The following is a 15,521-nucleotide window of genomic DNA, read 5'->3' on the forward strand; positions in this document are numbered from 1 at the left end:
CATACTATTTCTCATAGTAGCTGCACCAATTTACATTCTCACCATCCATGCATCTCTACATCTTCACAAGAATTTATTATCTCTTATATTTTTTATGATGGCCGTTCTAAAAGGTATGAGGTGATAGCTCATTGTGGTTTTAATTTGCATTTCCCTAATTGACTAGTGATGTTGAGCCTCTTTTCATGTTGGCCTTTCATATATCTTCTTTGGAGAAATGTCTATTCAGGTCTTTTGCCCATTTTTAATTGGGTTATTTTGGTTTGGGGCTTTTTTTGCTATTGAGTTGTATGACTTCTTTACATATTTTGGATATTTTGACCCTTATCAGATATACGGTTTGAAAATATTTTTTCCCATTCTGTAGGTTGTCTTTTCACTTTATTGATGGTTTCTTTTGCTGTGCATGAACTTATTAAAGAAAGGTCCATGAACAAGAATAATACAACTGATAACATAAAGTTAACAATAAAATGTTAATTATAAACTCACCAACATCCGGAACGGATTTTACATTCAAAAGAGTAACTTTTATTACTTAATCAAATTGGAACATTTGAGAAACAGGCCCATATGGGGATAAAACCTAAAACCAGCCCAGCTGGTATGGCCCAGCAGTTGAGCATCAACCCATGAACCAAGAGGACACCGGTTCAATTCCCAGTCAGGGCATATGCCCAGGTTGCAGCCTGATCTCTAGTAGAGGCAGTGCAGGAGGCAACCGGTCGATGTTCTATCTCACCAATGTTTCTCTCTCTCTCCCTTCTTCCTTCTTCTCTCTCTCAAATCAATAAAAACATATTATAAGAGAAAGAAAAAAAAACTAAAGCCACTGCTTTACCCACACCATGCTCTACCTGCTGAGACATAACCAGCCATACACTGGGGCCTTCAGACAAGGAAACTGGCATGTTCTCCCCTATGATGGGAGCCAGGGAGAACCACTGGCTAAGGGAGGACCTTTTCTCTTGAGACACAGTGAGCCAACACCAGAAGAATCCATTCAAGGAAATCAACATCATCAAACAGTATCAACTATTAATAATGAGTGTCTACTCTCTGAATTATATGGTAGGCTTCCAAGTCAAACTGTGAACTTATTTACTTATTTTCCTAGGACTCAGGAAAAAAATTGTATGATCTGTCTATCAGCTCTAAATCTTGTTAGATGACAAAAGTAATTACAATTTCAGCAGTAAAAACTACAGTTTAGGAAACTTAGCCACCAATAACAAATATTTACATGGGAATGTTTTAAAGTACCCTATGTTGTTGGTAAAAACACAAGTTCTAGCTCCAACTCTCAAATCTTGTAAGTGGAAGTATGGGCTGAAATTAAAACCCACATGCCAGACCATGCACAGAATAAACACGTTAACATTCTTCTGCCTGCTAGAAATCTCTCCCCCTTCCTTTACATGCCAGCAACCAACTTACAGACTCTCCAAGAGGTCTAAAGCTGTCATTTTTAAAACCAAGTAAAGCCTGGCCAGGCGTGGCTCAGTGGTCGAGCATTGACCTAGGACCCAGGAGATCGCAGTTTCGATTCCTGGTCAGGACATATGCCTGGGTTGTGGGCTCAATCCCCAGTCAGGGGTGTGAAGGAGGCAGCCAATCAATGACAACTTATCATTGATGTTTCAACTCCCTCTCTCCTCTCCCTTCCTCTCTTTGAAATCAATAAAGATATATTAAAAAAAAAACAAAACAGCTGTCCTAAAAAAAAAGTAAAGCTTGGAACCATAGTTAGTATATATCTTATATATCTGGTACCCTTGTATCTATTATTTAAAATGGCTTAAAATCTCTTACCACTTTAGCCTTCAAATAACTCCATTAAAAGAGCACAGTCTGAGGCACAAAGTGTTTCCCTTCACCTTAAACCCAGCAGCCCAGGACAGACTGACTTCAGCCCCAGCTGCAAACACTTGGAAACCAAATAGCCTTGATTGCCCATTGATCTTAAATTTTTTTTAATGTAACCTAATTCACTAAAAGCATAGCCCTCAAAAGCATCCTGGACAAACAAAAAGACAATTAACAAACCAACCTCAGGTCCTCAGTCTGGCTCAAATAAATTTTTATGAAATTCAAATAGAATTTCAGTGGCTGCCATGGTCCCTGCCTGAGACTTTCCCTTAGTCCTCTGCCCCATCCTGGCTGTGATCAGTTAAGTCACAGGTAACTTACAAATCTACACTGCTCTGTAGCTTCTAAAATGGTCTACTAATCAAGAAAGGACAGTGGTTGGATTAGTCCTGTGACCGTGTAACAATGGTAAAAACTAGTCCTCTCCTTCAGATAAACAGCAGTTGTCAACCAATTAAAGGTAAAATGCTTTAATGTTATGGAGAAGCTGGTAAATAAATACAAAGAAGTTAGTGCACCACACACACAGGCCTGGCCCTGAGGCAACTCCCTTCAAGTGTACCTTGCCCAAGGCACCTGCAAAGATCAGGCTGACCAAAACATTTACTTTTTTTTTTTAATTCTCACCCAAGGACTTTCCCATTGCTTTTCAGAGAGAGTGGAAAGGAGAGAGAAGCACTGATGTGAGAGAGACACATCGACTGGTTGCCCCCTGCAAGCACCTGGACCAGGGCTGGGGATTGGGTCTAACACCACGGTACATGCCCTTGGCTGGAATCGAGATTGGGACTCTTCAGTCTGAGGACTGACGCTCCAACCACTGATTCAGGCTGCCTAGGGCCAAAACATTCACTTTTGCTCTCCATTTGTTTCTGTATCTGCAATTAAACTATATGCAATTCAGGACCCCAAAAGAAACAGTAGAGACAACTGAGACAGCCACCAATTGAAGGTTCTCTAAGCCAGATGCCTGAGTTTTACCACTGCCCGCCCACAGACAGACCAAAGGGCAAAGTTCTTCGGATCACAGCACATGATAAACAGTGCTATGATAGAGCAGGATAAAGGCTACATTCTATTGACTAGGGGCAAATCACACTAGTTAATATGTTTGGCACAGATTTAAAGTATTACATGTTTCTTGCATAGAGTATTATGTATTTCTTGCCAAGTATTACTCCTTTCTCAGGCCATAAGCCCTTTTTAACCTTTAAGATTGACGCTTCACGCAAATATTGATAGGTATCTACTGTTATGTACGTAGAACTATGGGGGATACACAACAAACACAAGTTCAAGATTAAGCCTAACAATGAATTTTGGCAATAACAAGATCCCTGTTCTTCCTTCCACGTAACCTCCACCAGCAGGCTACTTCTCCAGACCCCAAAATCTCTAGCCCTTTCAACAGGAACCCTAAACTACTGTCCTTGGCCTATAGTTTATACTGTCTAAAATAAACTGCTTCAGGGCAAGGACCAGACTCTGTCTTGGACATAAGAGGTGTTCAAACTAAATGTCTGGTGAGCTGAAAAGTGTCACCACTCCCAGGCTCATGGCCTCTGCCTACCAGACTTCCCTAGACAGCATTTCCTCTCCTGACCAAGCTGCCCATTTCTCCCTCCAGAATGCAAGCATCACAAGGCCAGAGGCACTCAGGCTTGTCACAGCACAGAGATGGAGTGTGGCATGTAGCAGGCACAAGAGAGAAAGCCAGCACTGTGACCTAGTCTCCCCTTCCAGCTTCCAGCCCTCTGTTCCCCATCTCCTTTGCCCTGTCCTTTTATAAAACCGTTCATCACTTGTTTGCCCCATTCTATCCACTCTCAATCAACTTACCCTGTCATTTCCAAGCATTTTTATACAAATACTTGTTAGCTAGCAAACACCATTAAGTCTTTACAACTTGCCCATGCAGGCCACTTTAAGAGTTCCCTCCCTGTTTCAAGATTCTCTAGATCCTCTTAGGAACCTGTTAGCCCACACAGCTCTTCTCACGAGAGCTCCTCCTACTCTTGCCTGAGGCATCCCTCCCACACTGACAGACCCACATTCAGGTTCTATTATACGCACTTCACTCAGTCACTTTTCTGGAATGGGCATTTTTACCATTCATCTGAACTCAGTTATTATTCCTACAACAAGTTTTAAAAACCCTTCATCCATTTCTAACTGGTTGTTTTACATCTTCCCCTAGAAAATGGTCTTTCTACTTTCTATAATAGTGTTTCTAGTGAGACACATTTTAAACCCAATGTTCATCCAAAAGGAGAATGGTGGGGGTAAAATATTCACCTCCTTTCATAACCAGTGGCCAAACTGAGATGATTCTATCTGTGCCAAACTCCCAGAAGCCACCCCTTCTTGATATCCCAAATTTAGGCACAGGAGTACTGCAAAGCCTTCCACTCACCAGTTACTCTGACTTTCATCTGGCCTGTCCACCGCCATCAGACTCTGACACACCACGTCCTGCTTCAGGCAATGTAATGCCTCCTCCTCAGCAGGCCAAATACAGGCATCATCATTTCAAGTCCCATACAATTTGACTCCAGTCCATTTTCCTAGCTTTATCTGCTACCATTTTCTTTCATGGGCTCCATGAAACAGGTCTAGCTGACATTCTCAGGTTACATCCCACCTCCCAGCCTTTGTCCAGTGCCTTACCACAGTCTACAATGGCCTCACCCTGCTCTCTGCACACTGACATTGCACCAACTCTTAAATAGCGTTGATTCTTAAATAGCACTTCCTCCATTACATCTCCCAGATTACAAAGCCAAAAACGCTCTCCCCTGAACTGCTTCTTTTCATAGTACCCCTAAGTGCATCTCTTTCTCCCCAATCTCAGGGCAGGGCTATGTCTCAGTCATTTGCTTCTACAACACAGACTTGCAAACAGTGAGCAACCAATAAACATCACTAAGTCAATGTTAAGTAGGAAAAAAGCTAAGTTTGTCTAGTCTTATAAGCCCCCTCCATAAAACATGTAACTCGCTCCAATTGCAAATAGACACAAAACTTTTCTCCCACTATGCAACAGTTCACATTTGGAACAGTAGTCAGATAAACCAGACATCAGCTCTACAGTGCTTTGCAACTGTGCTAAATGGATGAATAGTTACAAAATCATTAAAAACAAAACCAAAAAAACAGCCCTTGCCAGTTTTGCTCAGTGGTTAGAGTGTCAGCCTGCAGACTGAAGGGTCCCAGGTTCCATTCCAGCCAAGGGCACGTACCTTGGTTTCAGACTTGGTCCCCAGCCCTGGTTGGGGCGCATGTGGGAAGCAACCGATCAATGCGTCTCTCACATTGATGTTTCTCTCTCTCTCTCCTTTCCACTCTCTCTGAAAAGCAATGGAAAAAATATCCTCGGGTGAGGATTAAAAACAACAACAAAGATCATACTCTTCAAAACTGCCAAGTTCATGAAAAATAAGGAAAGACTGAGAGAGAAACTGTTAGACAGGAGGGCAGTAAGAAGATATAACAATTAAATGCAATGTGGGATCCTGGAACAGTAAAATAATATTAGAAGAAAAACAGGTGAAGTCCAAATGAAGTCTGGTGTTTAATTAATAGTAACATACCAACTCTGGCTGGGTGGCTCAGTTGGCTGGAGCATCATCCATATACCAAAAGGTTGCGAGTTTGATTCCCAGTCAGGACACATACCTAGGTTGCGGGTTCGGTCCCCAGTGAGGGGTGAGTACTGGAGGCAATGGATCCATGTTTCTCTCTCTCCCTTCCTCTCTCTCTAAAATCAATAAAAACATATCCTCTGGGTGAAGATTTAAAAAAAAGTTACATACCAATGTTAATTTCTTAGTGTGGACAACCTTACTATTGTTATGTAAGAGGTTAACACTGGAAACCTGGATAAAGAATACAATGGAACTCCATGCACTACTTTGGCAACTTTTCTGTGTGTCTAAAATTATTCCAAAATACCACAATATCACTTATATGTGGAATATAATAAACAAAATAAACTGATGAACAAAATGGATCCAGATACATAGAAGCATGGAACAGACTGAGGGATCTCAGAGGGAAGGTGGGGAGTAGGTAGGAAGAGATTAATCAAACCCATGGACACAGACACTGGTATGGGAAAGCCTGGGGTGGGATGGATGTGGGGTGGAGGGGATCAGTGGGGATAAAAAGGGGACATCTGTAATATTTTCAACAATAAAGATAAAAAAATTTAAAAATAAAAATTATTCCAAAATAAAACTTTACTTAAACAAAACTGTGTCCAGGACATGTATTTTCCACCACACTCACTGATCCCCCATCAATGCCAGACAACACTGGCACTGAGGCTTTCCAAGAATCAAAACCACTCTGGTGAACCAAAGCAAAGCATCAGAGCCAGCTGCACAATGATCAGATCCAACCTCATCTGCTATGACAGCATCCATGGAATCATAGTGTGGTTGGCAGAATAATGCTCCCAGAGAGGGCCACATCCTAATCCCTGGAACGTGTGGATATTTTAGATTACACAGCAAAGGAGAATTAAGGTTGCAGGTGGAATTAAGGTTGCTAAACAACAGATAGAGTATCCTGGATAAATTATCCAGGTGAGCCCCATATAATCACATCTCCTCCCCAACTCTCTTCTTAAAGGTCCTTAAAAATGGAAGAGGGAGGAAGAAGAGAGTTGGGGAGGAGATGTGACTTTGGAAGATCAGAGAGATGCAACATTGCTGGCTTGAAGAGTGGAGGAAAGGGCCAAGGAATGTGAACAGCCTCTAAAAAAAAAGGAAGAGGCCTGCCCTACCCAGTTTGGCTTAGTGGTTAAAGTGTCAGCCTATGGACTGAAGGGACCAGGGTTTGATTCTGGCCAAGGGCATGTACCTCTGTTGCAGGCTCGATCCCTGGCCCTGGTTGGGTACGTGCAGAGACAACCAATCAATGTGACACTCTCTCTGAAAAGTAATGGAAAAAATATCGAGTGAAGATAAAAAAAAAAAAAAAAAAGGAAGAGGCCAGGAAATGGAGTCTCCCCTAGAGCCTTCAGAAAGAACCAGCCCTACTGACACCCTGACTTTAGCCCAGTGAAACCCATGTCAGGCTTCTTATCTACAGAACTGTAAAATCATATACTTGTATTATTTTAAGGCACTAATTTGTGGCAATTTGTTACAGCAGCAACAGAAAACACTAGAACATTTTTTTTTAATTCTGAGAGAATGTATTCCTTCCACCCTCACAACCTCCTATGTCACCTCCTCTAACACACCCTCCCATCTACATGTGTCCCCAACTCCTTGAAAGAACATATTTGGGGGCCTAGAAGAAAGCTATCAAGGAAAAGGAAAAAGAAAAGGAAAAGGAGAGACTACAGTTAAATTCTAGGATAGAGATTTTTCTCCCCAACTTCCTAAAACTTCACTGTGCCATTGGTCTTTACTCAAATATCCTTCTTTAAAAATTAAAGTTATTGCTTCAACATAGTCTTTAGTCAGTCATCTGTTAAGAACCCAAGTTTAGCAGATTCAGATCTAATCTCTTCACCAAAGAAAAACAGTTTGCATGTAAATCTCATTAAGGTTACATCTGCTGAAAATTACTTAAGCTATAGTGAAAGGACATATCACTTTCCTCCTGAGTTTCACAATAAAAGATAAAGGACACAATTCAAAGATTACTCTTCTCATATGTTGGGGGGGGGGAGGGAATCCCATAAGAAAATATTTTGAGAGTTTTAGCATAATTAATATATTAAGCACTAAACTTCAAATTTCAGATACACTATTCTCACAGTACTGAAAAACCCATATGAGTAATCTAAATATATGTGGAGCAAATCATACACCTCTAGCAAAGAAAAAACTCACAAAGTCTAAAAATTCCTTAAAATCAGAATCACCCAAGGGGTTGTGGAATACTAACCTAAGCTACAAGTTCTTCCAAGTTTCAGACCCCCAAAGGCTGGGTTTTCTTTGTAATCATCCAAAAAGGCAAGTTTTTTTTAAGTGTTCTGCACATCCTATAATTAGTAAGGCATTTTAGTAATTTTTTTTTAAGTTAATTCCTTCAAGAGTATTGCTTTGGGGTTTTTTGGTTTTGTGTGTGTGTGTGTGTGTTTTACTTCCTGTTTTACAGGATGTAAAACCACATTTAGAAATGTGGTACATACTAGCAAGGCCTATTTTAAGAGGAATAAGGTTCCTCACTGCTTCTCTAACCCTCTCTATTTTAGATAAGTTTACACAGTTTAATATAATGATCGCAAGTTTACGTTATCACCCAGAATTAAATGAAAGTCTTTTGTTTATTTTGCTGTATATGAATGCAGTGGAAAAAAACTAATCATAACTTTAGACAAAACCTTATGAACCAAACACTCTATGCAATATTCTCATTATTTAGAAATATTCATTATTCCAGGACATTGGCATTTCAGTCTGGGAGGAAGGGAGGAAGGGGTACTTATTACTAATAAGCTGAGAAAAGAAGTCTACTTGCTACATTTTAGATGAAAAAATAACCTGAAAGTTATTAAAACATTTACAAGTTAAATTGCATTCTTAAAGGTCACATTTTTTTTAGGGTTAAACAACTCTTTAGGGGAGAGGGGGATTTTAGGAATCTTATTTAACCTTGACAAAAAATTTTGATCTAAGTGATCAAAACTGTTTTACATTGAGAAAAGGCCAACATTTTTATATAGTGAACAGGTGCACATTGGTTTCTTTACAAGTGAAAAAAGAGTGCTTACAGATTTTCAGGATAATAAATAATTCACTGCAAAGACACCAAGGGCAGAACTGGAAACTTGGGTCAGCCAGGCAGTAGGGGACACTAACAGCCACCTCAACCTTGGGGCGGGGGGCGGAGGGGGTGTAGTGGAGACGACAACAATCCAGGGCACATGGCATCCAAGAAACCTTGGCCCAGCAACAGGATTTTCAGTCCTTTCACAGTGAAAACTCACTTAACGCTCTATTCACAAAACCAGAAAGTTCTAGAATGGTCTTTTAGTTTTTTCAACCGCAACCAATTCCTTTTGTCCCTTATTACCTAAGAAGTTAAAAATCACACATATCAAACTCACTGTACCCTAACCAAGAACTCAAGTCTCTATCACCTAAATTATACCCATAATTAATCTTTTCAAAAGCCATTTTGTCAGTTACATAACAGGTTCTTTTCATTTTTTTTAATTTATAAAACAAACATAAATGGGGAAAAATAACAAAACTCCATTTTGGTGTATTTCCCTCCAAAGAGACTTTTTTTTTCTTTATTAAAATGATAAAACTGGAAGAGGGTAATATATGTTAAGGGGCCGCCTCTATTCTGGGTAATTTATATTTAAACTGAGGCTTTGGCCCCAACACCCAGGAACTTTTTTATACAGTGGGTTAGTAAGTAAAAAAATAAATAATAAAATGCTAAAACTTTTGCTCTGGCCAGGTGGTTCAATTGGTTGGATAGTCGTCTCATACATCAAAATGGTTGTGGGTTCAATTCCCAGTCAAGGTACATTTCTGGGTTGTGGGTTCAAGCCCCAGTAAAGGTGTATGAGAGGCAACTGATTGATGTTTCTCTCTCTCACTCTCCCCTTTCTTCTCTCTCTAAAAAATTAATAAAAAAAGAAAAAATATATCCTATTTAAAATGCTAAAACTTGCAAAGGACTATACTAGGGTGCTAAACCACCATTTCTGTTACATGTGGCCAGGTGCTCAAAATTCTAGATGAAATACCTAAGGACCACAAGCAGGAGCAGCAACAAACTATACTCAGTGAGCCTTGGACTATGGCCCCAAAAGCAGTAGTCCTACTAAAACTGCTTTTACAGAAAGCATCTTTTTCCTTCCCACATAGACAAACTCCTCTTTATTATTTTCCTTTATCTATTGTTCTGTGCCAATTTTAAAAGCCATGTCCCACACCTTTATCTAAACTGTAAAGACATGCCTATAGTGAAAACAAGTGGAAAAATGGCTGATATGCACATAGCAAACTTCTTAGTCAATCAAATAAATGAAAGTTCATAATCCTAAATTTCACCTTTCAAAATTATTCAAATACTTCCGTATGTAGCCTTTAAACAATTCAATAAATACTTCTTGAGACAATTAGTGTCATGCCTTAGTTTGGTTCATGGGTGACCAGAGACTATCCCTATCATTATTAAGCTTACAGTCCTTCTATTATGGGGACAAACATAAACCAGTCATTACGTATTTGACCACTTGTGTTAAGTTCTATGTGGCTATAACGAGATGGGGTGGCCACTTTCCTTGGGAGTGATGATTAAGAAGGCTCTCTAAGAGGAAGCAATATTTAAGGTTAAGTAGGAATTATCGTGGAGATTTTTGGGGGGGGTGAGGGGAGGATTTGCAAGAAAGGGGATGGACACTCAACAGGACCTTGGTCCATACAGAGAATCAGCAGGTGTTAATGGCCATGCAAGAATAAGGCACATGGCTCAATCTAAGAAATGAAAAGCCAATGTAGCCAGAGCACCAGTTCAGAGACACTGTGACTGGGGGAAGGGGCCACGCCACCAGGTTCTGATTGGGACATTTATCATAACAATAACATTTGGCCCAGCCGGCGTGGTTCAGCAGTTAAGCATTGACCTATGTTCCAGGAGACTGAGGTTCAACTCCTGGTCAGGACACATGCCCGGACTGCAGGCTGGATCCCCACCAGGGAGTGTGCAGGAAGCAGCCAATCAATGACTTTCTCTCATCATTGATGTTTCTATCTCCCTCTCCTCCCTTCTCTCTCTGAAATCAATAAAAATATATTTTAAAGAATAAAACTATTTAAAAAAATAAAAAATATTTGAAGCCCTGGCCTGGTAGCTCAGTTGGTTAGAGTGTCCTCCCCACACGCCAAGGTTTTGGGCTTGATCCCCAGTCAGGGCACATATGAAAGTCAACCAATGAATATATAAATAAATGGAAAAACAAACTGATATTTCTCTCTCTCTCACTCTTCTCTCCCTCTCTCTCTCTCTAAATCAATCAATCAATCAAAATGCTATTTGCTCCAAAGGTGAATTTAAAGAAAAATTTAAATACTGAGGGGGAAGAATGGAAGATTAGTACAAAAGAGTAACAAAAACAGACACTTAAGTATACAGCTGGGTCTGGGTCTGGCTTAAAATATACCATGAATAAGATCCATGAAGCAACAACAACAACGAGGACGAAGAGCCACTTAAAAATAGAAACATCTTTACAGAATTAACAAAGTGGTTGTTAAAGTGGATCATTTCCTAAACCTAAAAAGGCTTTATATGTTGATTATCTCTAATTGCCAGAGTTCTAAGAACTGAGGATTGACACCCTCTTCCATATAGCTTTAAGATAAAACTGAAAAAGTTGAATTGCACAATAATTCCATTTGAAATTCATATTAAGCCCTGGCCTGTATCTCAGTAGTTAGAGCGTCAGCCCTTAGATAAAGAGGTCTCGGGTTCGATTCCTGGTCAAGGGCTGGTACCTCGGATACAGGCTTGATCCAGGCTCCAGTAGGGGCATGTATAGGAGGCAACCAATCGATGTATCTCTCTCACACTGATGCCTGTCTCTCTCTCTCCCCTCCTCCCTCCCTTCCACTCTTCCTAAAGATCAATGGAAAAAATATCCTCAGATGGGGATTAAAAAAAAAAAAATTAAAATTAAGAGAACACATACTAAAAACATTTGAAGACAATAACGTTTAGTTGAGTTCATTCAATTTTTGTATAAAGTTTATCAACCAGCCAAACTCAATCCCCACAGAGCACTGACTAAACAGCAATAATAAACTGACAGCATGTGGTCAGACAGCAATGCATCATCATTTTCACATACTAACTAGCAAACACCTTGCTACTGAAGGAAGCTCATCCATTACACTTACCATTTGAGGGATAAAGGGACTTACACAGGGTAATGGACAGATCAAAACACTTATTTTGGCAACAAATGCAGATTATGCTCTGAACCAGCATTTACTGACACGCTCTAATTATGTTATTTAATTGATTATGGGCTCATTGCCCATATGCAAAAAAACTCTCCTTATATGTGATGAAACATAAACTTACTATGTCAAGTATACTTAAAATCCAAGGTACACAAAGCTTCTTGAAAAATATTCTCAATATTCCTTAAGTCTGTTTGTAGAAAGTTCTATTTGTCACTGTATCAACACTGTAATTAACCTAACATGACAGCCACTAGTCATAAGCAGCCCATCTGGTTTAGAGAGATGAAAGGCACACTGCTCGTGCAGTGTGATTAACATGGCTGGTCCACAGAGGGTCTAGAGAAAAACATCTGACAGTGGAAATTCAAGTAAGAAAGCTGACACAAACTTATAACTGCAAATGAGGAATCTAAATTATGTGACACCTTTAAAAACAAACTTCTGGTAAATTATATAATATAGATTTTACCACAATAAAAAATTCAGGAGAAAATAACTTCTGAAAGTTTCCAATTTGGATCAAATCTAGCAATACCTTTGGGTAGCTTCGTAACTAACTCAAGAGGCATGCACAAAGAACACAGAAAAATGTCATAGCAACTTGGTCTTTGTTTCCTCCCATCTCATTCCATTCAAGAGGCCCAGCCTATCAAATGAGATCCTGCTCTTAAGCGTGAAACTTTACAGAAAGAGAACAACAGCTGAATGGAGGGTGGGGGAGGAAACACCAAAGATAGGGATCCAATTCCAGGGTCACAATCGAAGTTGAGCAATATGTTTTCCTTTAAAAAAAAACAAAAAAAAACTACAGTTTCAAAGTAATATCAGAGTATTTGTGCAATCATTCTCAAGACACAAACAGAACTCTAGCTCTTCCAGGACAGCCAACATTTATTAAGAGAAATCAAGACCCCAAAGACATCAACTAAATAGTCTCAGAGTCTCTGATTTAGAACTATCCAAGTTATGCCATTGACTGGGTTTGCACAAACCCAAAATAGTAACTGTTTCAATGGCATTTTTCCACAAGCAATATTATCTTTCGTTTTGCTGAATTTATCTTATCATCCCACCAAAAGGACCAAGATATTCTAAGTTTTGCAATTCAACAACTGTGCACACTTTTACTCTTCAGTTGAAAAGGTATGTTAAGGATACTGTTTAAATCACTTCAGGAAACTCACAACATAGGAAAGCCCGAGGTTTGATTTCTCTACAGAGAAATTTGCAAAACCACCTTGTTCTTGCAAATGGATAGGAAACATCTCATAACCTATACCTAAGTATGTTGCACATTAAATGGTAGAAAAAAGGATGGTTTTCAAAGCACAGGGCCCTCTTAGACCAGCTTAATCTTCTAAAACTCCTTGGAAGATGGGATACAAGACTGGCTTTCCAAAAACACAACAGAAGGAGAAAGCCTTAATGGGGCACCAGCAACAGAGCAGATCTCAAAAAATTAAGAGCCCCCCCCCCAACATGGCGGGGATACAGGACTTAAAAGCACAATCCTTCTTTGAGAGGGTACTGAATCCATGAGGCAGGGCCAACACACACACACACACACACACACGCACGCACGCACACGCACGCGCCCGCACACACAAGCAAGCAAGCAAGCAAGCACGCACACACACACACACACACACACACACACACACACACACCCCTACCGCCCTGCCAGGGAATGATGAAATGAGGAACGGAAATTAACATTTCAAGCAACGTCTCACATTGTTCCTTGAGGCCAAGGGCTGCTGTTGCAGCCGCCACCGCTTCCCTCCCACCCGCTCCCCAGTCCCGCCTACCCTCCCCCCCCCGAAACAACACCCCCTGCGCCGCTGCCCCGAATTCCTGCCCCTCTGCGAGCCCACGCGCGCCTCCTGCAACCTCGGCGCCCCCACTTTCCCTCCAGGGCCCCGGCTCACCCGCCCCCTCCGGCTCTCAGCCCGAAACCCGCCAGCTCCCATTTCAAAACAGCGATAATAATAGGGACACTGGGAATAACAACTACCACAGCTACCGTGAGGGCGCCCCTCCCGCGCGGGTCAGAGGTCGGTGCCCCGGCTTCCCAGGTGCCCTGGGCCCCCGGAGCCCACCCTAGCCCCTCACAGCTGCTGGGACCTCCCAGACTCACCCAGCAGCCCCCATCAACCCCTCAAACCTACCCTGGGCGCCCAGCCCCACCCCTTAGCCCCTCACGGCTGCCCGGGGTCCCCCAAGCCCCCAGCGCCCCCCAACATCCCCTCCAGTGCCGTCCGTGAGCTCCTCACGGCTTCTCTGGGTCCCCCAGGCCCACCGTCGGCCCCTCATGGCTACCTTGAGCCCCACAGGTCCCTCAGGACGGCCCTGGAACCCACTTCCCAGTACCTCACCGCTTCCCCAGACCCCCAGGCCCACCCTCAGCCCCTCCCGCCTACCGCAGGCCCCCAAGCCCTCCCTGGAGCCCACCCTCAGCCCGTCAAGGCTGCCTCCGGGCCCCCCACCAGGCCCGCCCCGGAACTCCCTCAGCCCCTCAAGCTGCCCCGGCCTCCAGGCCCACGGCCGGCCCCTCACAGCTGCCCCAAGCCCACCCAGAGCCCTCCGTAGGCCCCTCGCGGCTGCCCAGGCCCCTAGGCCACCCCGGAGCACCCCCGTAGACCACTCACCGCTGCCCAGACCCCGCGACCCCCGATGTCGGCCTGGAATCCACCCTCAGCCCCTCACGACAGCCCTGAGCCGCCCCAGGCCCACACTCTGCCCCTCACGGCTCCCCCAAGCTCTCCCAGAGTCCCCCCACCTCGGCCCCTCGCCGCAGCCGCAGGCCCACCCGGACCCCCCCAGCTGCTGCGAGCACCCGAGGCCCATCTGGAGCCCACCCTCAGCCCCTCAGGGCTGCCCCAAGCCCCCAGGCCCACCCGGAGCCCCCGTCGCCCCTCACGGCTGCTCTGGGCCCCCCAGACCCACCCGGAGCCCACCCTCGGCCCATAAGGGCTGCCCCAAACCCCCAGGCCCGCCTGGAGCTCTCCCATCAGCCCCTCACTGTTGCCCAGGCCCCCCAGGCCCACACGGAGCCCCCCGTCGGCCCTCACGGTTGCCCTGGCCCCTAGGCCCGCCTGGAGCACGTCGCACTGCTCTGCCTGGCCGGGAAGGCCTGCAGGCCGCGAGACCGTCCCACAACCCGGCGCCCACCAAACCCCCGCGCCGGCGGCGGTTCTCACCCGGCTCCGGGCGGCGCGGCTCCGCGGGCTCAGCGGCGGCGCGCAGGCGAGGCCATGCAGCCCCGGCCCGGCTCCCGGCCCGCGGCCCGCGCGGGAAGGCGGCGGAGGCTGCGCGGGCTCCGAGGCCGGCGAGGCGGCCCCTCGGGCGCGACCGGGCTCGGCGGGGCCGCAGCGACTCGAGTAATCACTGAGGGGGCGTTGGGCCGCGCGCTCCGCGGCGGCGCCTCCCCGCCTGTGGCCCTCGCTCCATCGCGATCCGGCTCGGGCGGCCTCTGGCTCCGAGACCCGCGGCGGCTGCGGCGGGAGCCGGCCTCATGAGACGACGCCGCCCATTGGTCCGCCGTATCCGCCACCGCCATTGGCCAGCTGCTCTAAGCACAGGACTGTAAACGTCACGACGTCGGAGACGAAGTGCACGCGGAGTGAAGGGGCAACGGCGTGATTGACAGCTTTTGTGACAGGCCTAGGGCGGGATCATAAGGACGTCCCGGGACGGATTGGTCAAGGT

At 44.2% G+C, this 15,521-nt stretch overlaps 1 protein-coding gene across 2 annotated transcripts in view; it reads right to left on the reverse strand.

Moving 5' to 3' along the window:
- ANKRD11 (ankyrin repeat domain containing 11) overlaps window positions 1-15,302 on the reverse strand; it is a 202,668-nt gene extending 187,366 nt beyond the window's left edge. Inside the window, exon 1 of one of the 2 annotated variants that reach the window (XM_081118418.1) lies at window positions 15,014-15,302. The gene's annotated coding sequence lies outside the window, so the exon portion shown is untranslated. The remainder of the gene's footprint in view (window positions 1-15,013) is intronic. The other variant, XM_081118417.1, reaches the window with a different exon arrangement.
- Between the last annotated feature and the right edge of the window lie 219 nt (window positions 15,303-15,521).

Source organism: Miniopterus schreibersii, assembly GCF_964146895.1.
Source record: "Miniopterus schreibersii genome assembly, chromosome: 18".
NCBI classification, from domain to species: Eukaryota; Metazoa; Chordata; class Mammalia; order Chiroptera; family Miniopteridae; genus Miniopterus; species Miniopterus schreibersii.